Below are 14,750 nucleotides of genomic sequence, written 5' to 3' on the forward strand. Positions count from 1 at the left end.
CAAAAAAAAATATGATTTTTTTTTATTCGAGACATCAACAAAATCCATGGCGTCGTACCTGTATACACACCACATAAATGTTATTTCACAGATTACATCTCTCAGCAGGAGAACGGAAACGATGTACGAACTAACATACACACGCACGTCGATATATAGCTACGTTTGCCTGAAAGCGACCGCTGTGGTCGCGAAAGTGGGGAGCGGGCAGTCCAACGATGCAACAAACATACATCAACGATGTTTGGTCTTTGTACAGGGAGGGATTGTGCGCCGTGTATACGGCCAAACGGGGAAAGAAAACGCGGGCAACTGACGCTTGTACATATAGATATGTAGATTGACATATATTTATATTCTGTATGTATATGTATATATATATATATATATATATATATATATATATATATATATATATATATATATATATATATATATATATATATATATATATATATAGTATCCTTATATTTGATTCTCTTTCAACAGACTTCATAAACAGTACATTGAGCTCAGTCGAGGCTGAAGAGCGATTCAACCACATCGGCGAACTCTGCGCTGAGCGCGGCGCCCTGCAGCGGCACGCGGAGGCGACGTGTCGGAGCACCCTCCGAAGCAGAACGCAGCTCCTTGCGTTATTTACTCTTTTTTCTTGTCCTTTTCTTTCCTTTCCTTGCATCGAAGGGACGGGTGCACCGGCGCAGGCTGAGAGCAGTTGGCTTTGACACCTGTGAGGGCAGCGGGCGCGGGAAGAACAGAAAGTGGAGCAGAGAGCGTGTTATCGATGCGGCAGACATGGTGGCCACAGATGCGGGTGCCGCCCGAGGCAGCGGACAAGGCAGCTAGAGGGTATAACCACTCTGAGTAATGCACCCAAAAGGAGAGAAAGGCACAGGAAAAGCGTTGGTCACAACGGAGTACCTCAACTTTCTTCCCTATAGACTATCGCAAAAACGAGTGCGGAGGAGTGCACTTCTTGAACGCGGCGATTACGTGGCCTGCGTTGCCTGCGATTTCGCAATCGTACCTCGATGTAGAAGGTGAGCGGTATTAAGGCCGCAGCTTCCTCAACTGCTATAGTTTCGCTGTTGAAAATGGTTAGTTTTAACAGCGTTCCTTCAGTTAGCGGAATAGCAGCGAGCATCACTGCCTCGAACATATTTAAGCCGAAGACCCCTGATCTCGAGCATAACCTCAGTAATAATTGCGATGGAGCCAGAGTGTTGTGAATGAGTAGAGACTCTTCACTGGGCCGAGAATGTAGCGCCGCATTATAAAGCACAGAGCAGTCTGCGACGCCGGAAGGTGGAAGACCCTTCGCGATGTAGACTGCGAGGACTTTTGTGGAAGAAGGAAAAAGGCGTTCCGCGTAAAATGGAACGTAAAATCAGCGGCTAATTAGTGAAATGACCACCACCAGTCTTTCAAACCATCTCCGGCAAATTTCTATCGAGCAGTTCAAGTCGACGGAGCTCGGGGTGGCTTTCGAGCCAGGAAGAACTCTTGCGCCCTTTTAGATCGAGCTCGTCGGGTAGCAGCCAGGGCTGTTGATCTGCAACTACGTCTGTTGCTGTGCAGCTACAAACGTGCGTGTCAAGAAATCTTTTCAGCCGAATAGGTCAACGGCTCCTTGAAAAGGATGCTAACGTGTTCACCGCATGTTTTGGCGTGTTATATCGAATTCTCCGAGCTACAACGAGCGTATACATCAAGTGACTGTGTTAATATTGCATGGTCACAAGAGGACATTCTTCAGTACACAATTTCTGATCCCGCAAGAAATGGACGCAAAAGCGCGATTTTATACGTGTTTGTTTTGCTGTTTGTAACCGACTATTTTTATTATACGTTTGCGCCCTGATTTAGCGCTCTACATTCAGCACATGAACCACACCGCACGGGTTAAATTTCTCCAGACTTCCGCTGTTCACCTGGCTTAATTTCAGTTTTATGCACGCCAGCGTCCTCTTCGACGCCAATAAATTATTACAGGCGCAATCAATAGCTGTTTTCGTGCGAGCTGAACGGCAGGTTTTCCTGCTGGGAAGCCGCAGTCGCGTGAGTCGGAACTACGCTCGCCACTAAACAAAGAACACGACGTGCTCGACTCCCAAATGACTTCGTCAAGATCTACCATGTAACGCCATTAATTTTCGAGAGAGCAGTCTCTCAGTTGTTTCTTTTGTCTTCCTGCTTACCCGCACAATCGTTTTGGGAATTAAGTTCCGCAAGCAAGCAGCTAGGCCCCAAGAGGCGGTCAATAAATTTAGAGTTCCGACCAAACGAGTCGCTCTCCCGCGCACACGTGCGCTCAGCAGCATGGGGGCTTGCGTAGATAATAAACGCCGGGAGGAAATCGACCACGCCGAGACGGCTGCCGCTCAGCTAGACACGGCGTCCCGCGGCGGCAAGGAGAGAGGCCGACTGCGGCGCAGATCGGCTTGGGCGGCACGTCACATACGCGCGATCAACGAGCGGTTCCGGAGCGACAGCTCGGGCGCTGATGAGGAGCATTGCATGGAGTAGCCGTGTACACGACGTGCATAATTGTCGCAAACAGGCAGCCTCCCTGGGCGGGATGCATATTGATGAGCGACCGGCATGCGTCGCACGGAAAGCAGCCGAGCGCGCCGGTCGTTCAACGCCCCCGCTGTCTCGCCGCCAGAGCGGAATGCATAGTGCAGGCGGCCTTCGGGACCACGTCGCGGCTGCATCACTCCTTGAAACAACCCTTTCTGTTCGCTGCATTCTTTTTTTATTATTTATTTTGATGCTCCCACTCTTGATTCCCTCTCGAGCGCGCTGCTCTGGCTGACGTGCATCGCAGGCAGACGCCTGTGTTGCCGGCTGTCCGCGGAAGAATAATCGTTCTATAAATGAGATAGGATAGAAAATGAACAGAAGGAAAAGAGCAATGACAGTCAGTTGTGGTCAAGGGACACTTAATGCTGCGTTGCGAGCTGCGCTGATGCACAAAGATGATGGACAGGGCTTTGTTTGCATCCGCTAAAGGCAGTGCGCCCCGGTAGAGCTGTCATCTGCACCCGCGCTACTTCTAGTACACGCAAGCTATCCCGAACCCATTTACTTAGTGTTGGTACGTGCATGAAAAACAAAACAGTTACTTAATGGTTCACGCACGGCTTCTGTGTGATATCTGCGTGATTTTTTGTGTAAAGGAGACAGTTTTAAACATATACAGGCTGATATTTTTTTTATTTTTACAGATTTTTATATTAAAAACAGTGCGAGATGCGGCGGTGCGGTATCTTGAGCTGAATTGTACAGTAAGGTGAACATTGTGTGCCTTGTATGGACATAAATTAGACGATTATTAACTTAAGTGAACTAATAAACTTTTTTAATTTAGAGGACAAGCTTATATTGCGAAATTGATTGCTGTCAACATTGATGGTGAGCCCTGTTTTCAATTTTTCTTAATCGGCAATGTATGTAGTACGTCAGAAGCCCGTGTAGTACGTCAGAAGCAGAAGGCTTGTTTAGTTGGCTTCCCTTTATTACCTAATTATAAAATGGCGTCGCTGAGCGTTAACTCCTTCTACATCATCAAATACATCTATTGCGCATGTATTTGATGCATAAGAAGTGCAAGAGATCCCATTTTATAATTATTCAATGCGGGAAAGCCAACTCAACGAGATTTCAATTGCGTATTTTTGGTATTTTGAACCGCATTGCGATAAAGGAAATTTAAAAACAGGGCTCATCTTCAATGTTGACGGCCATCAATTCGCATTATAACATTTCTGCTAAAATCAAAAATAAAAGGTTTATTCGCTAATTTTAGCAAATTAATCGTTTAATTATTGATCCGTATTAAGAACATAATGTCTGCCTTGCTATATAATCCAGCCCAAGAGACCGCACCGACGCATCTCTTACAGTTTTTAAAATAAAAATCTGACAGTTTTAAAAAAAATCACCCTTTATTTGGTTCACTGAACATGACTGACTTTTAAATGACATTTAATAGCACTCAGCATCAGTGTTTGAGAAATTAATTAATGCCCAATAATCAGTGGAGACTCAGTTGCCGTAACTGATGAAATATTTTAGTAAACACTTAACAAACAAAATAAACATCCAGCTAGGTCTGTTTGCTAGTACAGAACAGCGTGTAAGTCAAACTACAGTGAGGACAAATTTTGGCACATTGCTTCTTAGAGGGCAAAATAAAGTGTGCGGAGCCACAACTGACAGTATGCAGAAAGCTGATTATTCGGCACAACGCCTACTGTTCATGAAACACAGCCTAAACGCGAAGTTGAAATCTATGCTGTCCTCTGAAACGCTTGCTCCCGATCTGTAGCATGTCCTCTTGCGACATTCGCGTTTCCATACCGGCAGAAAAAAAATTTGAGTGGGAACTCGCTCGCAGCAAGTACAAAGGCAATGCATAGGCTCAGCGCTCCAGCTTTCACTTGTGCGAGCTCTGATCAGGCCAAGGGAAGTGCCGAGACGTCTCGTGGCATGCACTCTTTAATCTAGCGTCAGCGTCAAAAGAAACGTGTGCAAGAAAACTAAAACGCAAGCAGCAAAATGATATAATTTTAGTTGAGGGTGACAAGATGCAGAGCAATCGTTTTTCACTTCGAGGGTGCGATAACAACGTTCTGGAAATGGTAATAGATCCCACCCACATGTTCTCTCCTAGCAGCTAATTTGTTCGTGCTTTTTGCATTCGCGTTTCACTTGACGCTGATTGTGTATATTATACGTGTACAGTCAGCGCCCAATGAAACAAGAATGAAAAAAGCACTAAATTATTAAAGAACCTCAGGTGGTCAAAATTAATTATCAGCCTTCCATCACTACGGCGTCTCTTTCTCTTTTCCTTCTTACGCTCCCTCCTTCATCCTTCCCTCACAGGGCGGATGAAGTGTCCACCGGGAGTGAAACAGTTACTGCGCCTTTCCTCCACAAAACTAATTAATATCTTTATCTCTGTTTAGTAGCTACTGCGGCTAAAATAAAAAAAATATTTTGTTTATTCAGTTTATTGCAGAGATATGATCGTCTAAAAGAGGTATTTATAAATGCGCTGGAAGCACCCATTCTTATGATCACGTTTTTCGGGGCACAAAATCTCCTGCCGCACTTAAACGAGCAGTCGTATGAGTGGCAGTTGTGCTGCAGCACGTGTCAGCGTTGAAGTACACGTGCTCTTGCAAGGGGACCGCTTTCACTGGCTGCTTCTGCAGAGTAGAAATACTCGCCGTAAAGCACCTTGCGAAAAAATGACCACCTTAAACAAATTTAATCTTGAAATGCCACATTTGAATTTTGGAAGTGAAAAAAATAGCGCTTAATATTCTGTTTAAAAAACTTAGAACGGGAATGGCATTTCTAAATTAAGGTGCCTTACAGCCGTCTTACGTTGGCGTGCACGTCGCGCAAGTTGTGTTCGTAGTGCCGTCTGTGAAGCACACATGCCGATATTTTTTTCCCGATAAAAACAACGCAGAAGCCGCGACTCCATGCGCGTGGGCGTCGATGAGCGCGGTGAAGGCGTCTTCAAAGTTATGGGCGGGATTCCTGCTGTCATTCCCTGCCACGCATAGGTCGCCGCAGATTGGGATCGCAGTTTCGGTTCAGAACAAGATTCATTCAACCAATAGCCAGCTACCGGGGAAGCACAATCATTAGTCTATGCGGCGTGGAGCAAACAAGTATATGTTTTCGACTTCCATGCAGCCAAAGTTCATAAAGCATTTTTTTTTGTCTAATGTACAAGAGATCGTGGCAATGTTTGGCGGAGTCAGCTACTGCTTGCCGTTTTTATGACTAAACTGCCATTTGACCCGATAGCAGAGTAGACACGCCGGCAAAAAGGGAATGGACTCCTGATGACTTAACGCTCACTACCCCTGTGGAGTAAGCATCGAAGCCCCTGTTAAAAATAATGAATGCACAGGTTTGGCCTGCGAAACATCCGATACGGTGTTGGCTTCATCATAAACGCCTATGCCTCGTATCATATGAGTTGATCTTGAGATTCAACAACACTATCTCGTGACCAACAACTGTCGCCCTTTCCTCTAGTGCTTTTAAGGCACGTGCGCACACATACACCCATACGAGAGCATAAACACTCGCAAGCTCGCAGCAGCACTGCCCAACAGAGACTGAGAAGGCGTTTCGGAACGATACAAGTGCATGGCTGGGACACGCGGCTGCCTGCTGTTGAACACATAGAGGATTGCTCCTAGACACCACAGTTAAGAGTGAAATGACTGCACAGAAGCATTTGCGAATACATCAGGAAACGTGTGCAAGAAATTCTTATGTTGAACGTGTCAACAGAACGATAAATGTTAAGAACTTTAACCTCCCGCATAAATTAAACATAATAACTCTATTCGCTACTGTCTGTCACAGATCTAAACAAGCTTTTCAAAAAAGAAGCCTCGGAGGTCTTTTGCAATACAAAATTAAATTAGAGTGCAATAATTATTCTTTACTGTAATGCTTAAATCACTGCCATTTTTGGACGTTAAACAGCACATACTGTAATCATTGGCTCGAAACATGACTGAATTCACGTCACCACATTATCTTGCCTTGGCGATCTTGAAGGCACCAAATTTGCCTTGTCTACCTTTGTTGCCGCATCGCGAACTCAGAAGAAGAGAAAGTTGAACAGAGGGGCTAAGGAATATTAGCTTCATGTATTCTTAAACTAGATGTAATAGTTACGGCAAACATTTAGTGCAACGGCCCCGACCGAGCAGTGTACACTGTAGTGACACTGCGTTTCTTGAGATACCTGCTTTCGCCGTGTGCATTTATTATTCATCGCCTTATTACAATCGCCTTGGACAATCCTTGCTTTTTTGTTACCTTGCCTTTTCTTTTTCAGTACGTAAAGAAATTACAAACGTTGTTATTAGCTTATCCAAACATCCCTGGGCAAAAAGAATCTACGTTCTAAATTTGTCTGAGGCAAGATCGATACATTTTAATCGCATTCATTGCAAGTGAAGATTCTGAAGAGACTTCAAGACAGCGGAGCTGGCTTTTTCTTACTTCTTCGCCGAGACATGCACGGCGAGATATCTCGAGTCAAACGCACCCGACCGTACCACTGCTTAAACGAAACAATAAGACAATTGGATCCCACTTTGGGCCGGAGGAAAGATAAAGGAGGACCTCCTCACCATTTATCTCTAGCTCCTGGCTTTCATCACACATCGTTCCTTTCGGTTTCTTGAGCAAGTAGAATAAAACCAGTAACAGAAAGAAGTACTTACCAGTGTGACAGATAGCCAAGTGCAGGGTAGTGAGCTTCTGTTTCCGCGTCTGCAAAACGAAACACAGAGAGCGAACGTAAGAAATTAAAAAGAAATATGAACTCAGTTACGAAAAAAATCGCTGACAATACGCGCACCAGGGACGACGGTGGCGCGGACATAGATCCGCGATACATTTACTGGGATATTTCTCATCCGAAATCCAGCCATTCCTTTAGCGTTCCTTAGTATTGGAAGAGCCTGATTTGGAGAGCGGCGCTTCTGCGAAAAGAAATCCCACTGCTTCGAAGCTATTTCACCGTGCGAGATCTCCTTTCAAGGACTGATTATAGCATAAAGAAAGAGCTATTGTGCGGCAATTTTTAAATTAAAAGAAAAATTCTCGCCCATTACATGCAGCACCTTCCTGGAGCGCTTCCCACATAGGTATGGCGTGTTCATAATCATTCAGTCTGTAACTTAAATGAAAACCTGCGTAACGTGCGCAGATTAAGGCGCTCGTCAACACCTCATCCGCGGATTATTGCGAAGTCTGTCGTGCGGAATTCAGATATATGCGCAGGGGCTATTTTCTGCTTCCCCTTCCGTTAGTATTACTGTAGTAGGATCACAAAAATATTTCCTCTAACCAAGAGAGAGTGAAGGGGACGGGAAAGAAAAGGCATAGAGGCTATAACAGGAGGAGGATTCCGGTTGGCAACCCTGCACTGGGAAGAAGGAAACGAGGATGCATAACGGAAAGAAGAAAGGGAGTGGTGAACTGAGGATTAAGTACGTAAATGACAGACGCGAGAAGCACGGGGCACTGCTGTAATCTGTCGCGCAAGCACGACCACTCCAGGAGGCGCAGAGAGTGGCCACCATCCGAGGATTTTGACCTCCATCACCTGACGTGTAATTAAAAATTAATTATTAATTATTCTTGTAGCGTAAGTGCGCTGCGACAACAGTGGGAAGAAAAACCACTCATCGACACACAAGTGCACATAACATGTAAAAATGAACGCAGGAACATACATAATTAACCAGTCTCAGAACTACTTAAGGGGACAAGTACTTCGGGATGCACAGGCGACAACCGAAGCTAATACCTCTTTTGTTAGCCCATGGCTCGAGGCCCAACTTGTGGAAGCGAAAATGTTATTCCAGTGTCGAATAGAACAACATACTACACAATGAAATGATACTATGATTCGACCCGGCGACGTGCAGAGAGCAGGGTTGGGTTCAGCGCAGAGGGTAAAACGTCGCAGTCGTAAAGCACATCTTCTCTTGGACGTCTTCTATCTTGCTAATTTCAAGGTGTTTATAAGGGATCCAACCTGCATAATCATAGTCAAGAACAGGACAGGCGGTTTGTGCGTTCGTAATTTAGTTTCTTCCGGAGAATACGTAAACGTGAGCATTAGCTAACTAATATTTTAGCACTCTATTACAAATATACTCAGTATTAGTAGACCAAGACATGTGCGCGAAAGCAGCGTCAAGGTATTTGCACCTGAGAACAATTTTGATGAGCAAATAGTTAAATTAATAACCGAAAAGTGACCGGGAAGATTTGTAATCGGATGGCAAGAGGACGGCTTTATTAAAATTAACGATTATAAACTTTTTCCAGGCGCTGCACTAATCGCAACACCTAGCAAATGACTCTTGTTCTTGACGGCGACAATGGTTGTTGAAACAGTTAGTGACTTACAGCTAAACATTTAAACTCAGTCGTCAGCATAGCGACGAATTTTATAAGCAGTAATACGGGGCAAATCATTCACATATATCAACTAATGAAAGTGGCATCCAATGACCAGGGAATTGAGGAATTCCTGACACAACATGACCGGCAGTAGAGCCAGTCGTGCTAGAACAAACGAACTTAGAGCAGTAAGAGAGAAATGTAGAAATACAATTTTCCGCCTGCATTCACTGGGCTTGGCAATCGTGCGGCACTTTCACGGTAGCAGCGACTAGTTTGTACAAAGTTTATGGTGGCTCTGGCCTTACCCCTGCCAAATGCAAGGCAGAAGTTTTCGAGTTATCTTCAAGCTCTCCCCAGCTGTACATCACGTGGGACATAATGGCAGCCACTCACGGAACTATGTTGATAGCGGCGCTGGCCACCTTAACATTCGATTGACGCTCGGCCCAGACTTGAGACGGAGCGCCGCTGCCAGCTAACATAGCTAGCCGACAGCTGGCAAAAGCGTTCCGTTGTACTCGGTACGGAGCAAACGCGTGATACATGCTGGCTTTTGTCTTTTTGTATTTATATGCGTATCATTAAGGACCCGTGGACATCAGTTAAGGGTTTCTCCGTGGGTGATTTCCATTTATTCCATTTTTTCGCAGTTGCTTTTATTCGCTGTTTTCGGTTTCATCCCATCGGAATTACTTTCGCCCCAACACGCTAGTCTTCAAAGTGTTGGGGCTCACCTTTATCGTTTCCTTCTGTGCGTTTTTTCTCTCCTTTTGCTGTTTCTCTTTCCCGGTACAGGCGCTACTTAAGCGTCATTGGCGGAAACAAAACTTCTTAATACTTTTTGGATGCTTTCTCCCAACTTCACTACCGCTTCTCATGCATTCTGTCATTTCAGCTGTATAGTGAAGTCTCGTGTACACTGTTCCGCCATAAAACGTCAAATCGTATGGTGTTACGCTTTAATAAAAAGAGTGTGCTTTAAAACAACATGACCATTCACCTTCTTTAATGATTCCGTTTGCTCAGAGAAGGCTCAGAATGAAGTCACCCCTGGAGGAAGGTCCCTCACCCAAACAAGAGAGCACGCGCTCTTGCGCACGCACGCACGCTCAAAATCTGTTGTTGTTTTTGCAATGACAAACTTGCAATGAACCGGTGCAGTTGTACTTTAGCAAACGTTGCAATTCGACTTGCCGCGTTTTTCAATCGCGAACGGTCCTACAGTTGGCGCATTCATGGAACGTCATTATAGACACGGTTTTAGAAACTGAGTATTTCGGCGCGAAAAGTGTGTGATTAAGCGCCAAGTGTTTCCGCTTACCATAACTTCTTGTCGTGTGTCTGCTCTTTTCACTTCACTGAAGTTACCCTTATTCCGTCAGCGTCATAGCTTGCCTAAATCTCCGAAATTCACTGTAGCTAGTAACTAGACAAAGGACACTTAGTTAACATTTTACAGGTTTTAATCGTCTTTGTCGTCTTTTCGTTACACTGTTTTCCGTCCCACTGTCAGTTGCCTTCAACAGTCCCTTTAGTTTCATTCTCAGCTTTTGAAGCTTCTGCGCGTGTAGACCCTGGCCTGAGACGATAATCTCATCAGCTTATACTTTGTCCCCGATTTCACCTTTCATCGTCAGCGCAGGCGCACTGCAGTCGCCGTAATGAGCTGCCGGCAGTGCGCAACAAGAGCCAGAGTTACTTAAGAAAAGAATCACAACGCAGGTAGGAGATGAGAGAAGGAGAAGAAGAAGAAAAAAAGCGGGATGGTAAGAGGGAGGAGGCGCATATTTGACGTCGCTGCACGTGGCGGAGCGCAGTCGAACGCTGATGAGAGAGCGTCAACCTTCGTTACCCGTCGCAGCGGCTCTAGGAGCGGGTAACTTGCTCAGGCGGACACTTTTGGCATCGGCGGCACTAACTAGATCCGCTAATCAGCCGGCGATCAATACGCCTCGCCCTATTCCAATCAGAAGATTTCTGAAAAAGAAAGTAATGAAGAAAGCTTTTGCGTCGCCTGCTAGAGGCTCGCGAGGCACACTTGCACGCGTCGGCCACTCCTTTTCACTCTACAATGCTCACGCTGGCTTTGTGTTCGTTTTTATTCGCTGTCCTACGCACTATAGTGACATGCCGCCCGCTCCTGCTAGTCGGAGGTTAAGACCGTATGTTAGCAATACACTGCTTGAAATTCTCACGGGGCGAAATAAAGTTTTCAAGGTCTAGCCCGAACACCCCCCATGCTCGCTCCTATAGTTCGGGCACACTGCCGCTTGCGAAGCGGTCACTTATGTCGAAGGAAGCAGAAAAGGCGCGGAATTCGCGGTGAAAAGTGCGGCAGTGATGGCGGTGAGCACACTATGAATGAGCCCCGTGGATATAATTGCGAACTGTTTCCTGATTCTGGGCTCGGCATGTATGCTGTCGGGGCAAAAAGAACAGGTTCGTGTAAAAGTCAGCTAGTACGACGGAAAACTTGCGGGGAAAGCACTTTTATCGATCTGATTGAGGTATTTAATCGCATATAATGCAGCGCAATTCGATTTACACATTCGTACGCGTGGGAAAAAAAGTAAGGAACAAATGTGAACGAGGAAAACGGAGCATGGTTGCCGAAAGTGGTACAGTTGCGCACAAGTCCTTAACTTGAGTGCCGTGTGACACCAATATTAAGCGCAGCTCTTGCCCCCGCAGGTACCTCAGTGAAGTCATTAGCATTAGGCGGGCTGATGTGCAACGGGGAAAAGTGGAACTGGATCCTTTATGGCAACACCACCTGCTCTTTTGCAAAATATTACGATAAAACACAAAAGTAGTGCTACCTGTGCATATAGGATGAATTTATCGAACATGTATATATCTGGAAGCGGAAAAAAGAAAGAGGAAGGAGAGGGAGCCAAGCAAATTTCGTCGGCCCTAGCGTGAGCATCCCATTCAAGCGGTGGCTTAGAATTTGTCGTTCCCCGCAGTGCAGTTTATTATTAAATGTAGAAATATTTTTGTCTAATGGGGGTTATCAGGGGCGCCGTTACGTATTACAGAACAAACGCAAAAGAAAAAAATCATGGCTGTGCAAGTTATACTTGGTTTTACGCGACGGTGAGTAGTACTCTATGATTGGGAGCTTTGGGGAGTACGTTGATTTTGCTTACGCTGGTTAAATGAAGTCGTGTTTAATGATGGGCTACGTTTAGGTAGCCTCTGTATAGAGTACAGCCCGTACTCAGTAGAAACGCTGCTGCTACTGATGATGATGATGATGACGAGAAGTGTCAGACGCCACTGTAGAAACTATGAGCTTGACGTGCCATTAAAAGGAAATTTCACGCTCAGCAATAATGCCATGGTGGGTGTTATTGACTGTGCCTAGATATTAAATAGTGAAAAATGATAACAGAAATGAATCAGTCTCTCGCTGTCGTGAAAATGCAGTGTTATGCATACTCAAGCTGCGTTTTTGTATACACAAGTGATTTCTGCGAAGTGGGCTTGGCATTTACGTTAATAGTTCGAAGTAGATTTCTCTTAGCGGTAATAAATATTTCTTGATGTTGCTAAATAGTGCCTTAATAGCGCAGCATTAAGCAATGGTGACTGACTACGTGTGTAATTCAATTCTGGTTGTCATATAAGGCAGAATGCTGCAAAATAAGTATAGGCGCGAACAGAAGTAAACGAAATATGGCTTCGGTGTTGGGACTTCATTGACGCTTTGAGTGGAGAAAACTGAGAGGTGCGCTGCGTCCATGCACGCAGATATCGCTGCTGTAGCCGCGCGTCGGCACAGTGGGCATTAATGTGGTTGGAACAGTGGTTTGCTCTGTTTCTTTTGGCTCCAGCTTGAATTATTTATTAAGGGAGGACACGGGGACCGAATCGCGAAAATTTCTAAAAAAATTGGATTTTAGAAAACACCAGATTTTGTATCTATAAGGTCTTTTTAATTATATCTCTGAAATTTTTTTTAGAAAACAGCCCAGAATTGACTTTAAAAATGTTTTTGAGACCGTAGGCGGCAAGAAACTGACTGAAAACTCCGTGAAACTGCCAGTTTTCTCAAAATTTTTTCATCTGACTGCCCAACTTGCAGAGCATATCATGACAATGGCTTGAACGATTTTTATGGGGTTTGTTGCATTGTATTACTTGATAAATTCTTTCTGCAGGGATATTCGACTTTCTTGAAATACTTTATTAGTTTTTCACTCTGTCAGTATTTGACATGACGATTATGAGTGCATTATACAAGAGGACATATAACATTCTATGCAGAAAAAAATAGAGCGGTTAAAATTATGTAGAAAATGTCACTGCATTGACCATTCTTTTGAGTAAAACTTGAGTGACTACAGGCTCTTAAGGCTGTACCGTTAAGAGACCGAAAGCGGGCAGAGTGGATGAGGGAACAAACGCGGGTTAATGACTTCCTAGTAGAAATCAAGAGGAAGAAATGGGCTTGGGCGGGGCATGTAATGCGAAGGAAAGATAACCGCTAGTCCTTAAGGGTAACGGAGTGGATTCCAAGAGAAGGCAAACGTAGCAGGGGCGGCAGGAAATTAGGTGGGCGGATGAGATTAAGAAGTTTGCAGGCATAGGGTGAGTGCAGCTGACAAAGGACAGGGTTAGTTGGAGAGACATTGGAGATGCATCTGCCTTGCAATGGGCGTAGTCAGGCTGATGATGATGATGCAGGCTCTTACTATGCTTTGTTGCCATTCCAGGATTTCTGCAAACTTGGTATAGCAATGAAGCATATAAAAATTTATAACCTCAAAACTATTTAAGATATTTCAGTGAAATTTCATTTCTAAGCATTAACCAGATATCTCAATAAAAATGCCAAACTTCATTGCTCTACACCAAAATTGAAGTTTCACTTCCGGTCTCCGCGTCCCCTCTATATACGGTACAATCTATATGCTCCGCTGACGGCGCACCATTACCGGACGTTACTGGGCTTCCTTCGAGAGTCCAGTGTGTATTTATATTTGTCGATAACACATTATACCAGAGGCACACTGTCGCAATAAAAAGAAATAATGACGTGCTCGAAATGGAAGATGTATTAGTATTACTGTAATATGCGGCACGTAAGCAGTCCTATTTTTCTGCCCTAACGCATTTTACGGCAAAGTTATCAAAAATGTGGCGTCTCCAGGCTAGAACACTACTCCAGGCCCGGAGAAAGCACCCTCTGATGAGCGCACCCCCGGACAATGACCGATAAAAATGCATCTCTCACCTGCAAGCGCAGTACCTCCTGAATACGAAGCGGATGCACTAACCACTAGGCTACCCCTTCGGTGTCCTGATGGGTAGAACATCCACTATTATTTATCAGCTCTACTGCATCTCTATTTCTTCACGATCACAAGCCAGCTATCACTGCATCATTCATGTCAGAAACTGGGGACCATCCTGCAATTTTTTTTTCAAAACTAAAAGAATTGTAAACAAACAGATAGAAAGAAGAACTGAGGCCTAAAAGCAATCAATTTTCCAAAGGCGATGGTTTGTTGGGTCTGTCTGTACGCCTCCTTTTAATTCCACCTTATTTTTAATACGAATGCATTTTACTTTCTCGTAAAAGTCCCAACCATTATAGTGCAACGTATAAGCCCATGGTCTCGTATCGGTCCAGGTTTTAAATCTGTACTAGACACAGGCGTCATATGTGACATGTCTGTTAGCACTTCGCATGTTTTCAGGACGTCACTCTTGTGCCTCATTCGCGCACAGAATGTCAGAAATACTCATCTAACGTAGAAAACGGTATGCTTTCGCAA

General features: G+C 44.7%; 1 protein-coding gene across 1 annotated transcript in view; it reads right to left on the bottom strand.

The window, feature by feature from the left end:
• Positions 1-590: 590 nt before the first annotated feature.
• The window catches only part of LOC144136190 (neural cell adhesion molecule 1-like), a 408,281-nt gene continuing 394,121 nt past the window's right edge, over positions 591-14,750 (bottom strand). Inside the window, exons 16-17 of the transcript XR_013315572.1 lie at positions 7,272-7,320; positions 591-728 (exon numbers count right to left, since the gene is read on the bottom strand). The gene's annotated coding sequence lies outside the window, so the exon portion shown is untranslated. The remainder of the gene's footprint in view (positions 729-7,271; positions 7,321-14,750) is intronic.

This window comes from Amblyomma americanum, chromosome 1 (genome assembly GCF_052857255.1).
Source record: "Amblyomma americanum isolate KBUSLIRL-KWMA chromosome 1, ASM5285725v1, whole genome shotgun sequence".
Classification (NCBI taxonomy): Eukaryota; Metazoa; Arthropoda; class Arachnida; order Ixodida; family Ixodidae; genus Amblyomma; species Amblyomma americanum.